The 16,124-nt window shown below is 44.6% G+C and overlaps 1 non-coding gene across 1 annotated transcript; it reads left to right on the top strand.

The window, feature by feature from the left end:
• Nucleotides 1–3,916: 3,916 nt before the first annotated feature.
• TRNAA-CGC lies at nt 3,917–3,989 on the top strand. The gene has a single exon. It is a non-coding gene; the product is annotated as a tRNA-Ala (tRNA).
• The last annotated feature ends 12,135 nt before the right edge of the window (nt 3,990–16,124 follow it).

The following is a 16,124-nucleotide window of genomic DNA, read 5'->3' as shown; positions in this document are numbered from 1 at the left end:
GAAGGATAAATAAATCACTCTTACTATTTGGTGGTCGCTTAGGTTGGATTAGCTCCCAGCTTGGTACGATTTACTCTTTAAAATGAGAAGTTGTATGGGTTCGATTGGAAATGTTCTTACATATTGTTAGATAGTAACAAGAAAAAAAAAGTCGAGTACCAAAGTCACTACTTCCTTTCTATTTAAAATTATTTAGGGAAGGGAGTATATGGATGAAGAAGTATTCTCTTCGTTTTAGATTATATTTTTTTACAGAAGGAGTACAATAGAGTGGAGATGTCAGATAGATTTGTTCCTTGAAGAAAAACAAAAGAGGAAAATGAAGGAACGAAGACAGAAAAAGGTTTCCTCCAAACTGAAAACAAAAAGGAAATGTATTGAATGATGAAAAAAAAGGGACAAAAAGAACGTATGCGAAGCGAGCGCTCTACCATATGAGCTACACCCCCGATTCACAACCTACGTCGAGACACATGATCAATTACTAGTAATTGCGTTTTGCTAAATTGATGGGATGCTTATCCTAGCTAATTTCATGTCGTACTCTGTGGGAGCAGCAGGTCCGAATGTATGCATGTGTAGTTAATTTGTGGATCTATATATGCGAGGACGCAACGCACCCCATCTATCTATCTATATATCCAGTAATGCCGGCCGGGTTGGTCCAAGTAGCTCGCACATGCTTGCATGAAGATTCATCAAACCCTAGATCTAGATCGATTGACCGGATGTACGTCTCGCCATCATAAATAAAGGACAACTTACGTGTTAAGTTTTTCGTTTTTCTTTTCAAACAGGCTTTCGTCCCGCTTTTATATGAAGAGCAACGGCGTGCTGAGCTTTCCTCGCCAACAGCATCACATCTTGCTCACCCCTGCAGGAACTCACATGACATCTGTTGTGTGTCGTTGTGATGCAAGATGCAATGTCTCAAGAATAAGACCTGTTGTGTATGGCCCATGCATCAAGACATGTTTTGATTTTGCAAGATGGATTGCGTGCGTGCGTGCTGTGAGCGAGCATTCATCCACAAGATGGACATGCATGCAACAATGAGGTTGGACGGATGACCTCATATCGCAATATCTTTCCAAGCACGATCGCTCTCCTCTTCTCCTATGGCCGCAGTTGCGACGTCACCTCCCATGACTTGATCGGGACCTGCGTTCATCCACATCGGCACAATCACGATGGAGGCCCAGCTCTTGATTGTTTTAAGGTTTTAGCGTTTAGGGTTTTAAAGATCATGGATGGCTGGAGCCGCCGATACGACACCATCTTCCACGTCTAAAAATGTCAAGATCCTAGCTAGTCAGGACTCTCAAATCTTACATTGAACTTATACATATCATTCAATAATAAACAAGTTCAAGTAGCTTAATTAGTTATCAACTTGTATTGCGTACATCGCCAAAAAAAAACTGTGTTAAGTGTTTTGCTCCCCTAGCATGGATATGGTTTGACCGAGGAGTCAGATCGCGTGAGTACAAAAAAAAGGGAAATACTCGTTGATTCGGGTCAACTGAAACACTTCTCATTGGTGCTGAATCAAAAAATTGTGATTCTAGAGACCTTGTAATTAATGTCTACCATCAACTTAACTACTACATCCGTCACGGTTTAGAAGGCACAGTTAAATTTATGTGCATTTCCGCAATAGACAAGGTTTAAGACGCATTGCATCTACTTCTATCTTCTAATTAGTACTCCGTTGTACTATTTTTATATGCATGAGTAGTGTGAATGCTATTTTTAACTTATTTCACAACCAATCAATAACCACCTAGGTTCTAAAGAATTTGCATGCATGCCTACTAAACCGTAACGCAGGGAGTAGGAGAAGTTTGTATCCGAGGATTCTCCCATTGGCACCCGTCATCAGCGCACGAGGAGAACCACGACTCATAGTATAGAGTATGGTCCATAGCGAAGCTCGGGCATTGTGCTAGATAATGATGTTCTCACAAAGGCTATTATTGACACCAAATGGGATCATATGCTAAAGGTTACAATAGCACATGATCATCCTCTCTATTTCACATATTGCACAATAACCAACCCCTACATATGTGCACGAACGTGTTGATTACGGGCTTATGTCTTGAAACGATGCTTATCAAAGATTTTCTTTCAGATATCGATGTTGTTATGCCACCTTAAACATTTGGCCGAGATGTCTAATATGTTTGCAACCAATTAAGTCTTGACTCGGGTTACGGTGGCAACTACATATATCAATAAGGCAAAGACAGTGCTCTCATACCTTCTAAAAGATTAATGCTCTTATGTACTGCTATATCATTAATTTGGCATATCCGACAAACGCCAGTAAGGAATGAAGAGATGCTCACAATAAGGTATATAATTATCTCGACGATCTCCGTGCCCTCCGGCGGATAAATGGCCGCCTGCCGCAGCTCCCACTCCCCTCTGCGGCCTCCTCCGCCTCAATCTCCACGTCCAACTAGTCGAAGAGGGCGTCGGCCTCCGCCTGCCTCTGCTGGATGGGCCGGCGGTTGGCCTCCAGCTTATCTCATTCCGGATGGAATCCAGAATGGCCTACTACTCCGCCATCTCCTACGATTGGGCGACGGCGAACTCCGCCTCCGCCATGCTCAAGCCAGGAGCCTCCTCCTCCATGGCCTTCGACTGCTGCTGCACGTCATCGTCATCCTCCTCTTCCTCCATCTCTGACGAGTTCGTAGGGAGACCCGCAGCGATGAGGGTGACACGGCGAGCCTGGATCTCCCCCTCGATTTGAAGGCGCCGCTCCGGAGTGAGATGCACGTAGGTGGTGATGATCCGCCGGACCATCCTGGCGGACAGGGAACTGCGAAATGAGATGGGCAGGCTCGGGTGGCGGCGAAGAGAAGGAGGAGGAGGATGTGGTAGGGCCGGGGTCGCCGAACGGCTTAAATAGCCGGCCCCGACCTCGGGCGGGGAGCCAGAGCGGTGCCATTGAGCGTTCACACCATGCCGACGGTTGAGGCACCCGTCGGATAGTCTGGTTTCCCAGCGAGTCCGTGTGGGGCCAAGCCGTCAGTCCGACGTAGCGAGCATGCATGCCCAGGCTCCCCATATCCGTCCCATATTTGGGCTAGAAATGGGGATGCCGGTCAACCTGGGCGTTTGAGACCAATTTCAAAGGTCTGTCTGGATTGATTTTTTGTGACCGGGCGGCCTGTCACGACGTTTGAGGAGGGTTTGAGGGGTCCGGTTATAGATGCTCTAAATTGCACACACCTTCATTGTACTTAGGAAATCATTGCAGACTTATGTTTTTGTGCGACCCCACTTGCCATTTTGCTTTTGGTGTGCCGGAATGGGTGAGTGTAGCGGGGAGAGGGGTCTAGAGCCGAAGCGTGGTATTTTCTCCCATTTCGACGCACATGAATATTTGGTACTTCTTCCGTTCCTAAATATAAGTTTTTTATAATTTTATAAAGAAGTAAATACGAATGTATATACTATATAGACATACTTTATAATATAGATTTACTCATTTGTTTTGTATGTAGTCTTTTAATGAAATATTTAAAAGATTTATTATTTAAGAACTGAGGGGATATTATATATACTCCCTCCGTCCCAAAATAACTGTCTCAACTTTATACTAGCTCTAATACAAAGTTGTACTAAGCTTAAGACACTTATTTTGGGACGGAGGGAATACATGAGTATCGCGATAACGTATCATTGTCGAGTGAACAATTCAGCGAGTTAGTCCTAAACAAGGTGCTAGTCGCATTAACCAACATCGGGGATACTCCTTTAGTATTGTGATGAATGATATATTGGTATGCCACCATATGCAACATGTTGGGTTCTCCATATTTCCTCCATACTGTATAATAAGAATGTGCCAGGACTAATTATGCCGGCTAATTGGTCACGCGTCCCAATGCAAACGTAATTGGGGGGTGTAGCTCATATGGTAGAGCGCTCGCTTCGCATGCGAGAGGCACGGGGTTCGATTCCCCGCACCTCCATTTCTTTTTATTCATCAATTTCTTTTTTTGTTTGCAACAAACCTAATGTTCTTTTTTGTATTTCTTCATTGGCTTATGTTTTACTCTGAAGACATTTGGACCGTAGTGTTTGGATTATTTCTTTGCCATCCAACTCAGATTTGTATATCCCTTTATCAGTCTGGATGTACATATCCCGACAAAGTAAAGACAAACATGGAGAAGCTTTGCGCTAGTTCATACATACACTTGACCAATCACATACATGTCCATCTCTTCGCTCTCTCCTCCCATCCACACATGCATTGCCCCCCTCTTCTCTTTTTCCTTCTAACTGAACACTAAATCACAAGTATTTTCACCACATGCATAAGCTTCATCAATTTTTTCAGCTCCCGACCAAATACTTTATAATTAAAGTTGAATGACTCCCTTCCATATCATGTTCACGGACAACATCCGGACAGAAAAACAAACATATGTTGAAGTAATTTGTGGGTCGACGTTGAACATGCCCTTAGATCGATGCTTTTCGATCCCGTAAAAAAAATCCTTGTGTCCGAAAAGATTGTTGCTAACTAGAACGCAACTTTTGGTTTGAGAGGAATATTTCGAGACGAGACTACAGTAGAGTTGCTAAAATAGTGGTCCATCCTTCTGAGTGTAGAAAATAATTGCAGGGCCAGCTTCTTTTGAGCCTCGATCCTTTGTTGAATCTCATGCACCGGAGCAATCGAGAGCTTGGGGCGGAGACACGCTGCACATGCATCCTATATATACCTCCATCCACAAGGCAACCACCTGACAAGCTCACCGTCGTCGTCATCAAAATCATATCTATACACGCCGCCTTTAAAGGCAAAGTAGGCGCTGTTGTCGCCCATGCCGCCTTTAAACTATAAAGGACCAAAAATGATTCACACGCGTGGATCCGAAAAACCTCCCTCATTACGGACAACCAAGATCGTCGACGAAAGGAAGCCGCAAAGAACAACGCTGAAAGTTGGCTAGGATTCCAACCGCCAAGGACAAAGAAAACCCCGTCGCTGCGACTGTCCTTCGATGTGAAGGTCGACTGGCAAAGCCCAAAGAACAACGCACACACACGCGTGAACCATGTAAGAAATCTAGCACGACAACAAAAGGCACATCTATATCTATATCTATACTACTCCCTCTGTTACTAAATACTTTTTGTTGAGGAAACTTGTTGGAAATATGCCCTAGAGGTAATAATAAATACTTCCTCCGTCCGGAAATACTTGTCCTAAAAATGTATAAAATGGATGTATCTATAACTAAAATAAGTCTAGATACATCTACTTTTAGGACAAGTATTTTCGGACGGAGGGAGTAGTTATTATTATGTTTTCTGTTTCAAGATAATCGTTTATTATCCATGCTATAATTGTATTGAATGGAAACATAAATGCATGTGTGGGTATATAGATAAAACAATGTTTCTAGTAAGCCTCTAGTTGACTGGCATGTTGATCAAGGATGGTTAAGATTTCCTAGCCATGAACAAGTGTTGGCACTTGATAACGGGATCACATCATTAGGAGAATGATGTGATGGACAAGACCCAAATTATAAACGTAGCATGTGATCGTGTCATTTTGTTGCTATTGTTTTCTACATGTCAAGTATTTATTCCTATGACCATGAGATCATGTAACTCACTGACACCGGAAGAATGCCTTATGTGTATCAAACGTCATTAACGTTGCTGGGTGACTATAAAGGTGCTCTACAGGTATCTCCGAAGGTGTCCGTTGAGTTAGCATGGATCAAGACTAAGATTTGTCACTCCGTATGACATAGAGGTATTTCGGGGCCCACTCGGTAATACAACATCACATATAAGCCTTGCAAGGAATGTGACTAAAGAGTTAATCACAAGATCTTGTATTACGGAACGAGTAAAGAGAGTTGCCGGTAACGAGATTGAAATAGGTATGAGGATACCGACGATCAAATCTCGGGCAAGTAACATACCGAAGGATAAATGGAATGATATACGGGATTATGTGAATCCTTGACATAGAGGTTCAACCGATAAGATCTTCGTAGAATATGTAGGATCCATTATGGACATCCAGGTCCCGCTATTGAATATTGATCAGGGAGTGTCTCAGATCATGTCTAGATAGTTCTCGAACCCGTATGGTCTGCACACTTAAGATTCAGTGACGTTTCGATATAGTTGAGTTATAGGTGTTGATGACCGAAGGTTCTTTGGAGTCCATGATGAGATCACGGACGTCACGAGGGTTTCCGGAATGGTCCGGAAACGAAGATTGATATATAGGATGGTTTTATTTGGTCACCAGAAAGATTTCGGGCATTACCGGCAGTGTATCGAAAGTGATGAACGGGTTCCGGGTTTTCACCGGGAGGGGCCCACCCACCCGGGAGTGAGCCCAATAGTCCTAAGGTGGCGCACCAGCCCTTAGTGGTCTGGTGAGGCCAGCCCAAGTGGGCTATGGCGCTAGGAAAGAAAACCAAAAAAAAAAGAAAAAAGGAGGAAGGTGGGAAGGGAGAGGAGGACTCCTCCTTCCCCTAACCGAATTGTAGTTGGAGTCCTCCTCTCCACTTCGACCGGTGCTCTAGGGGCTCCCTTGAGACCCAAGGCTAGCCCCTCCCCTCCTCCTCCTATATATATATACTAAAGGTTTTAGGGTTTTTGAGACAACTTTTGCCACGTGCAAACTCAGACCTCTACATCATAGTTCTTCCTCTAGAACGTATTTCTGCCGTGCTTAGGCGAAGCCCTACCGGAGTAGATCATCACCATCACCGGCGCACCATCACGTTGCCGAAGAACTCATCTACTTCCCAGTCTCTCTTGCTGGATTAAGAAGGCGGAGATCGTCATCGAGCTGTACGTGTGCTGAACGCGGTGGTGCCGTCCGTTTGGTGCTAGATCAGAGCGGTTTGTGGGCTGCGGTGATTTGAATCATGGAGAGTGTTCCACTACATCGACCGTGTTTATTAACGCTTCCCGCTTAGTGATCTAAAAGGGTATATAGATCTAATCTCCCTCTCGTAGATGATCATCACCATGATAGATCTTCGTGTGCGTATGATTTTTTTTGTTTCCCATAGGACGTTCCTCATCAAAACTAAACTAGTTCCCTACAACAATAAGTATTGTGGTACAGAGGGAGTACTATTAAAAGAGCGAACTAGAATTTGTCTACAACCACCCAAAAAAATGTACACAAAACAACCGTAACCATTAGATCTAATCCATTCAGTCAAATCTAAGAGCACATAATGATTTGGTAGTCTGTCAGCTAATTGAACGGTTGTGTTTGAATGTTTTGGTGCAGCAGACGACGTTGTGCACGCCCTCCTGATCAATCTGAGCGGTAATTTAGGATATACTCCCTCTGTACCGGAACATAGGTCGCTGGAGTAGCTACTCCAGCGACCTGTATTCTGGTACAGAGGTCCAGCGACCTATATTCCGGTACAGAGGGAGTATATCCAACTAAGTATGGTTTAATCGGATAAATTTTTCTGCTTTGTTCCTGCTTCTACCACCCTATCTTGCCCACGCAGGATCAACGTCTACCCCTCCATGCATCCCCTTACAGACCGTCGTCCTCACTGCCGGCACTCCACGCAATGCCGCAACTTCCCGACTGTACCTCCCCACGTGTGGAGGCGCTGACTGCCAAACCCGGCACCAACGCCGACTGCTCCATCTTTGTAGTGTCGCCACCGACCAAATTAAGGGATATGGGTTTCCGCTGAAGCATCAAACAAAACGAAGAGGAGCCACGATGACGCCTTCAAAAAGGAGAAGACACCCATATATGTCGCCACCATCGACCTGGCAGGTCTAGAATGGGTTTTCACCCTGGCAAGCCCTCTTCGTCATCTAGATGGGGGTACACGAAGCATGGTCACCGCACCATCGACACACCCTGAACACCACGCCGCCCACACGACCATGGAAGCCCATCCACACCTGATCCACGAGCACCGTCCACGAGCACCATGGCTCCCATCACCAAGGTCACCGTCTCGACATCAAAGACCACGACATCACTCCACCTGAGATGTGCAGGTACGACGAGCGAAGAGATGAGCAAAAAAGGGGCGGCCCCAGCCTCAAAATCCACCCCTGAGATGGGTCGGCTAGAACCGGCCACCATCGTCCCTCCTTGGCCTTCCTCGGCATAGAGCAAGCTCCTTGATGGAACGCCATCACCGATCGACGATGACTTGGCGGCGAAATCATCCCTCAACGGTGGGCGTCGACTCGGAGCCTTCCGGCATAGGAAGCCCACGCACTACGTACGAGAGGTAGGAGCCAAGGACGAACTGATCCATGAGCAGACGGGCCTGTGAAGGGCAAAGCAGACTCGACAAGTCATCCGAGTCGAGACCGTGACCGTGTCGTGTATCCGACACGTCGAAAGGAGGACACCACACCCAGATGGCAGTACCACATCATATAGCAAACATGCATACCAACCAGCAACAGATAGCAACAGATAACAGATAGCAACAGATAGCAACAGATACCATGCAACATCAGTTCATACAGGCAGCACCAGCAACAGTTCATCCAACCAGCACCAGAAATATAGCTTACATGCATACCAAAAGTAGTTCTAACTTATATGCTGACATATAGCAGGATACCTAACCCTACTTCTAACTTATATGCTGAAATATAGCAGCATACCTAACCAGTAGTACTTCTAACAGCCCCTGACGGCGCACTTCAGTTGTTCTTGAGGTTCTTCAGGCGCTCTGAGCGGCGCACCACACCCACCACATGCTTCTTTGGCTCCCTTTTCTTCTTCTTGTTTCCGCCAGTGATGACTGGCGGAATGATCTGCACTTCAGGGTCGAGGACGGCGGCCGGCAGCACGAGGACATCATCGGTCACCCTCTCCGTCCTCGAGGCAAGACCAGTAGGATCCGACTGCGGTGCCGTCATCCTGGATGAGCGGTACATCCACCACCTTGCACGCTGCGTCGGGTCAGTGGTACGCTGCACCTACCTCATCGCCCAAAGGATGACTGCGGAAGGTGGGACGCAGTAGCCGGGGGGGGGGGGAGGCACGGAGCTTCTCGTCCTCTCGCATCACCTTGATCAGGCCACGGTCGTGGTTCCGCATCATCTCGATGCTTGGGAACCAGCCCGTGATTTCACGAAGCTGCTCACGGATCTCTTGGTTGTCGCCGGCGAGATCTTGCACGGCCTTCTGCCAGGCAATGCTCTGGTCCATGGCGCCTGCGGTTGCGTCATGTGGGAGAGAGGAGATGGGGGAGAGAGCGAAGAGACGGAGGGTGGCGGTTTCTGTGTAGGAGGAGATGGGGGAGTGGTGCGAAGAGACGGTGGGTTGGTGTGTGGTCTTTTCATCATTGACAACAGCCTGCCTCGGAAACCAAAACGGCCACCGCTTGCAAACAACACGGCCGCACGCACGCACGCTAACACTAAATACAGAAGTAGTAGTAACATGACAAGTTCATATTACTATCCCATTGGCATTGCTCGCAGCATTTCTACCCGAGGTGCTGTGTTCGAGCCCCAGGCCTCCCTTTTTTTGGTATTTTTTAAAAATCAATTGGCCTACATCAAATTTATCTTAAACAAACCAGCAATCTTAGGAAGCACATCACAATCTTAGTAGCACATCAGACCAGCAATCTTAGTAAGCACATCACAATCTTAGTAGCACATCACATCACAATCTTAGTAGCACATCACAATCTTAGTACAAACCAAAAATAATACATCAAATGGGATAGTAACACAATGTTAGTACAATTCATAACAAAACATAGTTTCAATGGTTTCCACTTGCATTGAAATAGGCTTCAAACCTGCTAGTAGGTTTCCTCTTCCTCTTGCCTGATAATATCACAACAGCTCTAGTGGATGTTCTAGGTGCACTGAATCCCCTTCTTGATGCCCTTGATGTTGATGCTGGTGCTCTTGGAGCTGCTGTTGATGTTGGTGCTCTTAGAGCTGCTGTTGAAACTGTTGATGCTGTTGCTCTTGGAGCTGCTGTTTTTTCTTTCTCATTGTGTTAGGACCAAGTGGTGGAGCAGATGAGGCTGGGATGTGTGAACTTTGGTCTTGATGTGCTCTTTCTGGAGGTAATTGGGTAGCACTAGAGGAATGATACGTCTCAAACGTATCTATAATTTTTTATGGTTTCATGCTGTTATCTTGTCAAATTTGGATGTTTTATATACCTTTTTTATCTTTTTTGGGACTAACTTATTAATTCAGTGCCAAGTGCCAGTTCCTGTTTTTTCTGTGTTTTTGACTCTTTTCAGATCTGATTTTGGAACGGAGTCCAAACGGAATAAAATCCCCGAAATAAAATTTTCCAGAACAGAAGAAGATCGGGGGACTTGAGGGCCAAGGCACGAGAGCCACAGGGAGCCCACAAGCCCTGTAGCCGCCGCCAGGGGGGGGGGGGTCGGCGGCTACCAGGCTTGTGGCCCCCCTGGAGCTCCCCTGCCCTAGCTCTTTCGCCTATATATTCCCTAAAATCCCAGAAAAAATCAGGGCATCCACGAAAACACTTTTCCGCCGCCGCAAGCTTCCGTTTCCGCGAGATCTCATCTGGAGACCCTTCCTGGTGCCCCGCGGGAGGGGACTTTGGAGTTGGAGGGCTTCTACATCAACATCATCGCCTCTCCAATGACTCGTGAGTAGTCCACTTCAGACCTACGGGTCCGTAGTTAGTAGCTAGATGGCTTCTTCTCTCTCTTGGATCTTCAATACAAAGTTCTCCATGATCTTCATGAAGATCTATCCGATGTAATCCTTTTTGGCGGTGTGTTTGTCGAGATCCGATGAATTGTGGATTTGTGATCAGATTATCTATGAATTATATTTGAGTCTTTGCTGATTTCTTATATGCGTGATTTGATATCCTTGTAAGTCTCTCCGAGTCTTGGGTTTTGTTTGGACAACTAGATCTATGATTCTTGCAATGGGAGAAGTGCTTGGTTTTGGGTTCATACCGTTCGGTGACCTTTCCCAGTGACAGAAGGGGCAGCAAAGCACGCATCGTGTTGTTGCCATCAAGGGTAACAAGATGGGCTTTCATCATAGATTTGAGATTGTTCATCTACATCATGTCATCTTGCTTAAGGCGTTACTCTGTTCTTTTGGACTTAATACACTAGATGCATGCTGGATAGCGGTCGACGTGTGGAGTAATAGTAGTAGATGCAGAAAGTATCGGTCTACTTGTTTTGGACGTGATGCCTATAGATATAATCATTGCCATAGATAACGTCACGACTTTGCGCAGTTCTATCAATTGCTCGACAGTAATTCGTTCACCCACCGTCTACTTGCTTTCATGAGAGAAGCCACTAGTGAACACTACGTCCCCTGGGTCTATTCACAACTATCGTCTCCACTTTCACTTTTACTTTGCTTTGTTTTCCTTTTTTGCTTTCAGTTCTCAGTTTGTAAACAATCTATAAGGGATTGACAACCCCTTCATAGCATTGGGTGCAAGCTCTTTGTGTTTGTGCAGGTACTTGTGACTTGACGCGATCCTCCCACTGGATCGATACCTTGGTTCTTAAACTGAGGGAAATACTTACCACCGCGGTGCTACATCACCCTTTCCTCTTCAAGGAAACACCAACGCAAGGCTCCAAGGCCGCGGGGAAATCCTTTGCATATTTGCCAAGGAAGTCCCTATAGGCGTAGCCGTAGCAGCAGGATTCGTGGCGCCGTTACCAGGGAAGGTCTGTTGTCGCAGTAGCAAGGAACCATTGAAAATTGCTCTATTCTCCTGCAAAATAAAAACAATTATTGATTAGACCACAACTAACCTAAATTCAGGAAACATATAATGCAAAATGTGAAATGACCTGGTGTAAGTTCTTTCTCATCTGCAGACTTGGTTTCAGAGCTTTCCCACAGTTTGTAAATCTATGGCCTTGTAGACCACAATTGCGGCATGTAATTGTTCCCATCCTTCTTGTGTCCTTTGGTGCAGGCTCCTCAAACTGTCCCTTCCTCCTAGCTGTCTGTTTCCTGCCTAATTTTTCTTTGAACACTGGGGGCTCAATATCCTGGGTTTGGGTGTCAGGCCAGAGTTCAGGACCAGGGACAGGGTACACAATGTCTTTGTATGCTTCAATATAAAGTGGTTTTTTGAAAAATTCATGCACAAAGTCCTCTGGGTGCATATGAACCTTGCTCATTGTTGCTATTGCATGACTGCATGTCACACCTGTCATGTCCCACCTCCTGCAATCACATGATTTAGTAGCAAGGTTCACACAGTACTGTTTCTCACCACTAGACACTTGCCAAATGTCAGGACCAGCCTTATGTGCCTCACAATATTTGGCATACTTCTTATTCTCCTCCAGTTTCTCCGAATAGTTGGGTGTGATCATCCACCTGCTGTACTCTGTCTTTTCCCTAGTCTTTTGCCTTTTGATCATCTGTTTACTCCTGATTCCTTCAAACATTGTCCTATTTGGTTTGGCCCTAACATCAAGGATCATTTTGTTGAAAACCTCACTAAGGTTGTTCACAACAAGATCAGTTTTGCAATTATAATCCATTGCATACCTACACCAAGTCTCCTTTGGAATTTATCAAGCCACTTCCAAGCACCCTCACACTCTGCTTTCAGCAATGTCATTCCTAATTCATGGCCATGTTTGGTGAATGAGTAGCTAGCCTTATCTACTAGCTTCTTTAGTTCTGCTGCTCTAAAGCCAACAGACTGAAAATTTGCATATATGTGCCTAAGGCAGTATCTCTGAGGGGAATCAGGGAACACCTCATTTATAGCCTTAAGAAGACCCTATTTATAAATTAGTAACTATCAGAATCTTCCTTGTCAACCACTACTAGAAATATTTTTGAACTACTACAAGAGATAGGTGCATACCTTTTGCCTGTCAAAAATAGTGGTGTAGGTTCCAAATTTGCTTCCACTTCCAATGCAGCATCTTAGCTGGGTTAGGAACCATGCCCAACTATCACCATCTTCCTTTTCAACAACACCAAAGGCTATGGGGTAGATGTTGTTGTTGCCATCTCTTCCTGTGGCTGCAAGAATTTTTTGTCCAGTGGTTAGCTTGATGAAGCAACCATCAAGCCCTGCATCCATAACCAAATTAGATACCATAAATTTTCTCTAAGAAGACATTTTCAAAAAATACAGTTTGTAAATATACCTATAAAGGGCCTGCATCCATTAAGAAATCCTTGCTTTGATGCATGCAAGCAGTAGAACATGTACTTAAATCTAGGAGTTGGTGCAGGGTTTTCTGGGTCCTCAAATGTTGTAACTATACACCTGCTACGAGGGTTTGTATCAATAACTGCTTGTAGGTAGTCCCTCAGTCTATAATATTGCTCCTTCTGGTCACGTTGCACAACCTTAATAGCCTTCCTCCTTGCCCTATATGCCACACTCCTTGATACATCTACTGAAAAAATGACTTTGCTATTTTTAATAAGTGCATCCACAGGTGCTCTTGGATCTGCTCTAAGAGAAGGCTCAATTGCTTTGGCAAGCCACTTAGTAGTAACCTTTGTGTTCTCAGCTGATGATGGACAAGTGTGCTCCATGTTACACTTCTTAATGCAAAAAGTTCTTTCATGAGCTATCCTGGAGGCACACATGTAAAATTCACACCCATGCTCTCTCTGTGAGCACCAAACAATAATTCTGGTTGGGGAGTTCCTGTGGTAGTGAAAAGACCTCAAAGTCCTTATATGAAAATCCCTTAATGCTTCTCTGAACTGGTAAACACTCTCAAAACACAAGCTCTTGCACAACAGTAAATGTGAATTGGGAATTGAGGGGTCAAACCATACCCTATCCTTCATCTTTTTCTTATTACTCTTTGGCTTCTTCAGGATGTATGGTAGGTCAACTTCATCTTCTTCTTCCTCATCACTTATGCCTAAATCACCAGCAAAACAAAACTCATCTGGTTTTTCTTTATGCTCTACATCATTGTGACATCTGCTAGTTGGACCAGGATTCTTCACATATTTCACTAAAGTAGTTAATTCCAATGGTCTTTCCTCTTCAGAGGCAGAATCTATTTCCATTTGAATAGCTTCATTAGCACTCCCATCAGAATGAACTGAATTATCAGAACAAAATTCACACACTTCAGTGTCTCCTTCAAAGTGGTTCAAATCTGACTCTCTTTCAATCCTGCTCCTCTCAAGTTGAGCCTTTCTATCATTTATCTTTGTGATCAGATTATCTATGAATTATATGTGAGTCTTTGCTGTTTTCTTATATGCGTGATTTCATATCCTTGTAAGTCTCTCCGAGTCTTGGGTTTTGTTTGGACAACTAGATCTATGATTCTTGCAATGGGAGAAGTGTTTGGTTTTGGGTTCATACCGTTCGGTGACCTTTCCCAGTGACAGAAGGGGCAGCAAGGCACGCATCATGTTGTTGCCATCAAGGATAACAAGATGGGCTTTCATCATAGATTTGAGATTGTTCATCTACATCATGTCATCTTGCTTAAGGCGTTACTCTGTTCTTTTGGACTTAATACACTAGATGCATGCTGGATAGCGGTCGACGTGTGGAGTAATAGTAGTAGATGCAGAAAGTATCGGTCTACTTGTTTTGGACGTGATGCCTATAGATATAATCATTGCCATAGATAACGTCACGACTTTGCGCAGTTCTATCAATTGCTCGACAATAATTCGTTCACCCACCGTCTACTTGCTTTCATGAGAGAAGCCACTAGTGAACACTATGTCCCCCGGGTCTATTCACAACTATCGTCTCCACTTTCACTTTTACTTTGCTTTGTTTTCCTTTTTTGCTTTCAGTTCTCACTTTGTAAACAATCTATAAGGGATTGACAACCCCTTCATAGCGTTGGGTGCAAGCTCTTTGTGTTTGTGCAGGTACTTGTGACTTGACGCGATCCTCCCACTGAATCGATACCTTGGTTCTTAAACTGAGGGAAATACTTACCACCGCTGTGCTACATCACCCTTTACTCTTCAAGGAAACACCAACGCAAGGCTCCAAGGCCGCGGGGAAATCCTTTGCATATTTGCCAAGGAAGTCCCTATAGGCGTAGCCGTAGCAGCAGGATTCGTGGCGCCGTTACCAGGGAAGGTCTGTTGTCGCAGTAGCAAGGAACCATTGAAAATTGCTCTATTCTCCTGCAAAATAAAAACAATTATTGATTAGACCACAACTAACCTAAATTCAGGAAACATATAATGCAAAATGTGAAATGACCTGGTGTAAGTTCTTTCTCATCTGCAGACTTGGTTTCAGAGCTTTCCCACAGTTTGTAAATCTATGGCCTTGTAGACCACAATTGCGGCATGTAATTGTTCCCATCCTTCTTGTGTCCTTTGGTGCAGGTGTTGGAATTGTGCCCTAGAGGCAATACTAAATATAGTTATTATTATAATTCCTGTATCAAGATAATCGTTTATTATCCATGCTATAATTGTATTGAATGAAGACTCATTTACATGTGTGGATACATAGACAAGACACCGTCCCTAGCATGCCTCTAGTTGGCTAGCCAGTTGATCGATGATAGTCAGTGTCTTCTGATTATGAACAAGGTGTTGTTGCTTGATAACGGGATCACGTCATTAGGAGAATCACGTGATGGACTAGACCCAAACTAATAGACATAGCATGTTGATTGTGTCATTTTGTTGCTACTGTTTTCTGCGTGTCAAGTATTTATTCCTATGACCATGAAGATCATATAACTCACTGACACCGGAGGAATGCTTTGTGTGTATCAAACGTCGCAACGTAACTGGGTGACTATAAAGGTGCTCTACAGGTATCTCCAAAGGTGTTAGTTGAGTTAGTATGGATCAAGACTGGGATTTGTCACTCCGTGTGACTGAGAGGTATCTCGGGGCCCACTCGGTAATACAACATCACACACAAGCCTTGCAAGCAATGTAACTTAGTGTAAGTTGCGGGATCTTGTATTACGGAACTTGTAAAGAGACTTGCCGGTAAACGAGATTGAAATAAGTATACGGATACTGACGATCGAATCTCGGGCAAGTAACATACCGAAGGACAAAGGGAATGACATACGGGATTATATGAATCCTTGGCACTGAGGTTCAAACGATAAGATCTTCGTAGAATATGTAGGATC

This window comes from Hordeum vulgare, chromosome 7H, assembly GCF_904849725.1.
Source record: "Hordeum vulgare subsp. vulgare chromosome 7H, MorexV3_pseudomolecules_assembly, whole genome shotgun sequence".
In the NCBI taxonomy this organism is placed as follows: domain Eukaryota; kingdom Viridiplantae; phylum Streptophyta; class Magnoliopsida; order Poales; family Poaceae; genus Hordeum; species Hordeum vulgare.
This window is presented reverse-complemented; position numbering and strand designations above follow the sequence as displayed.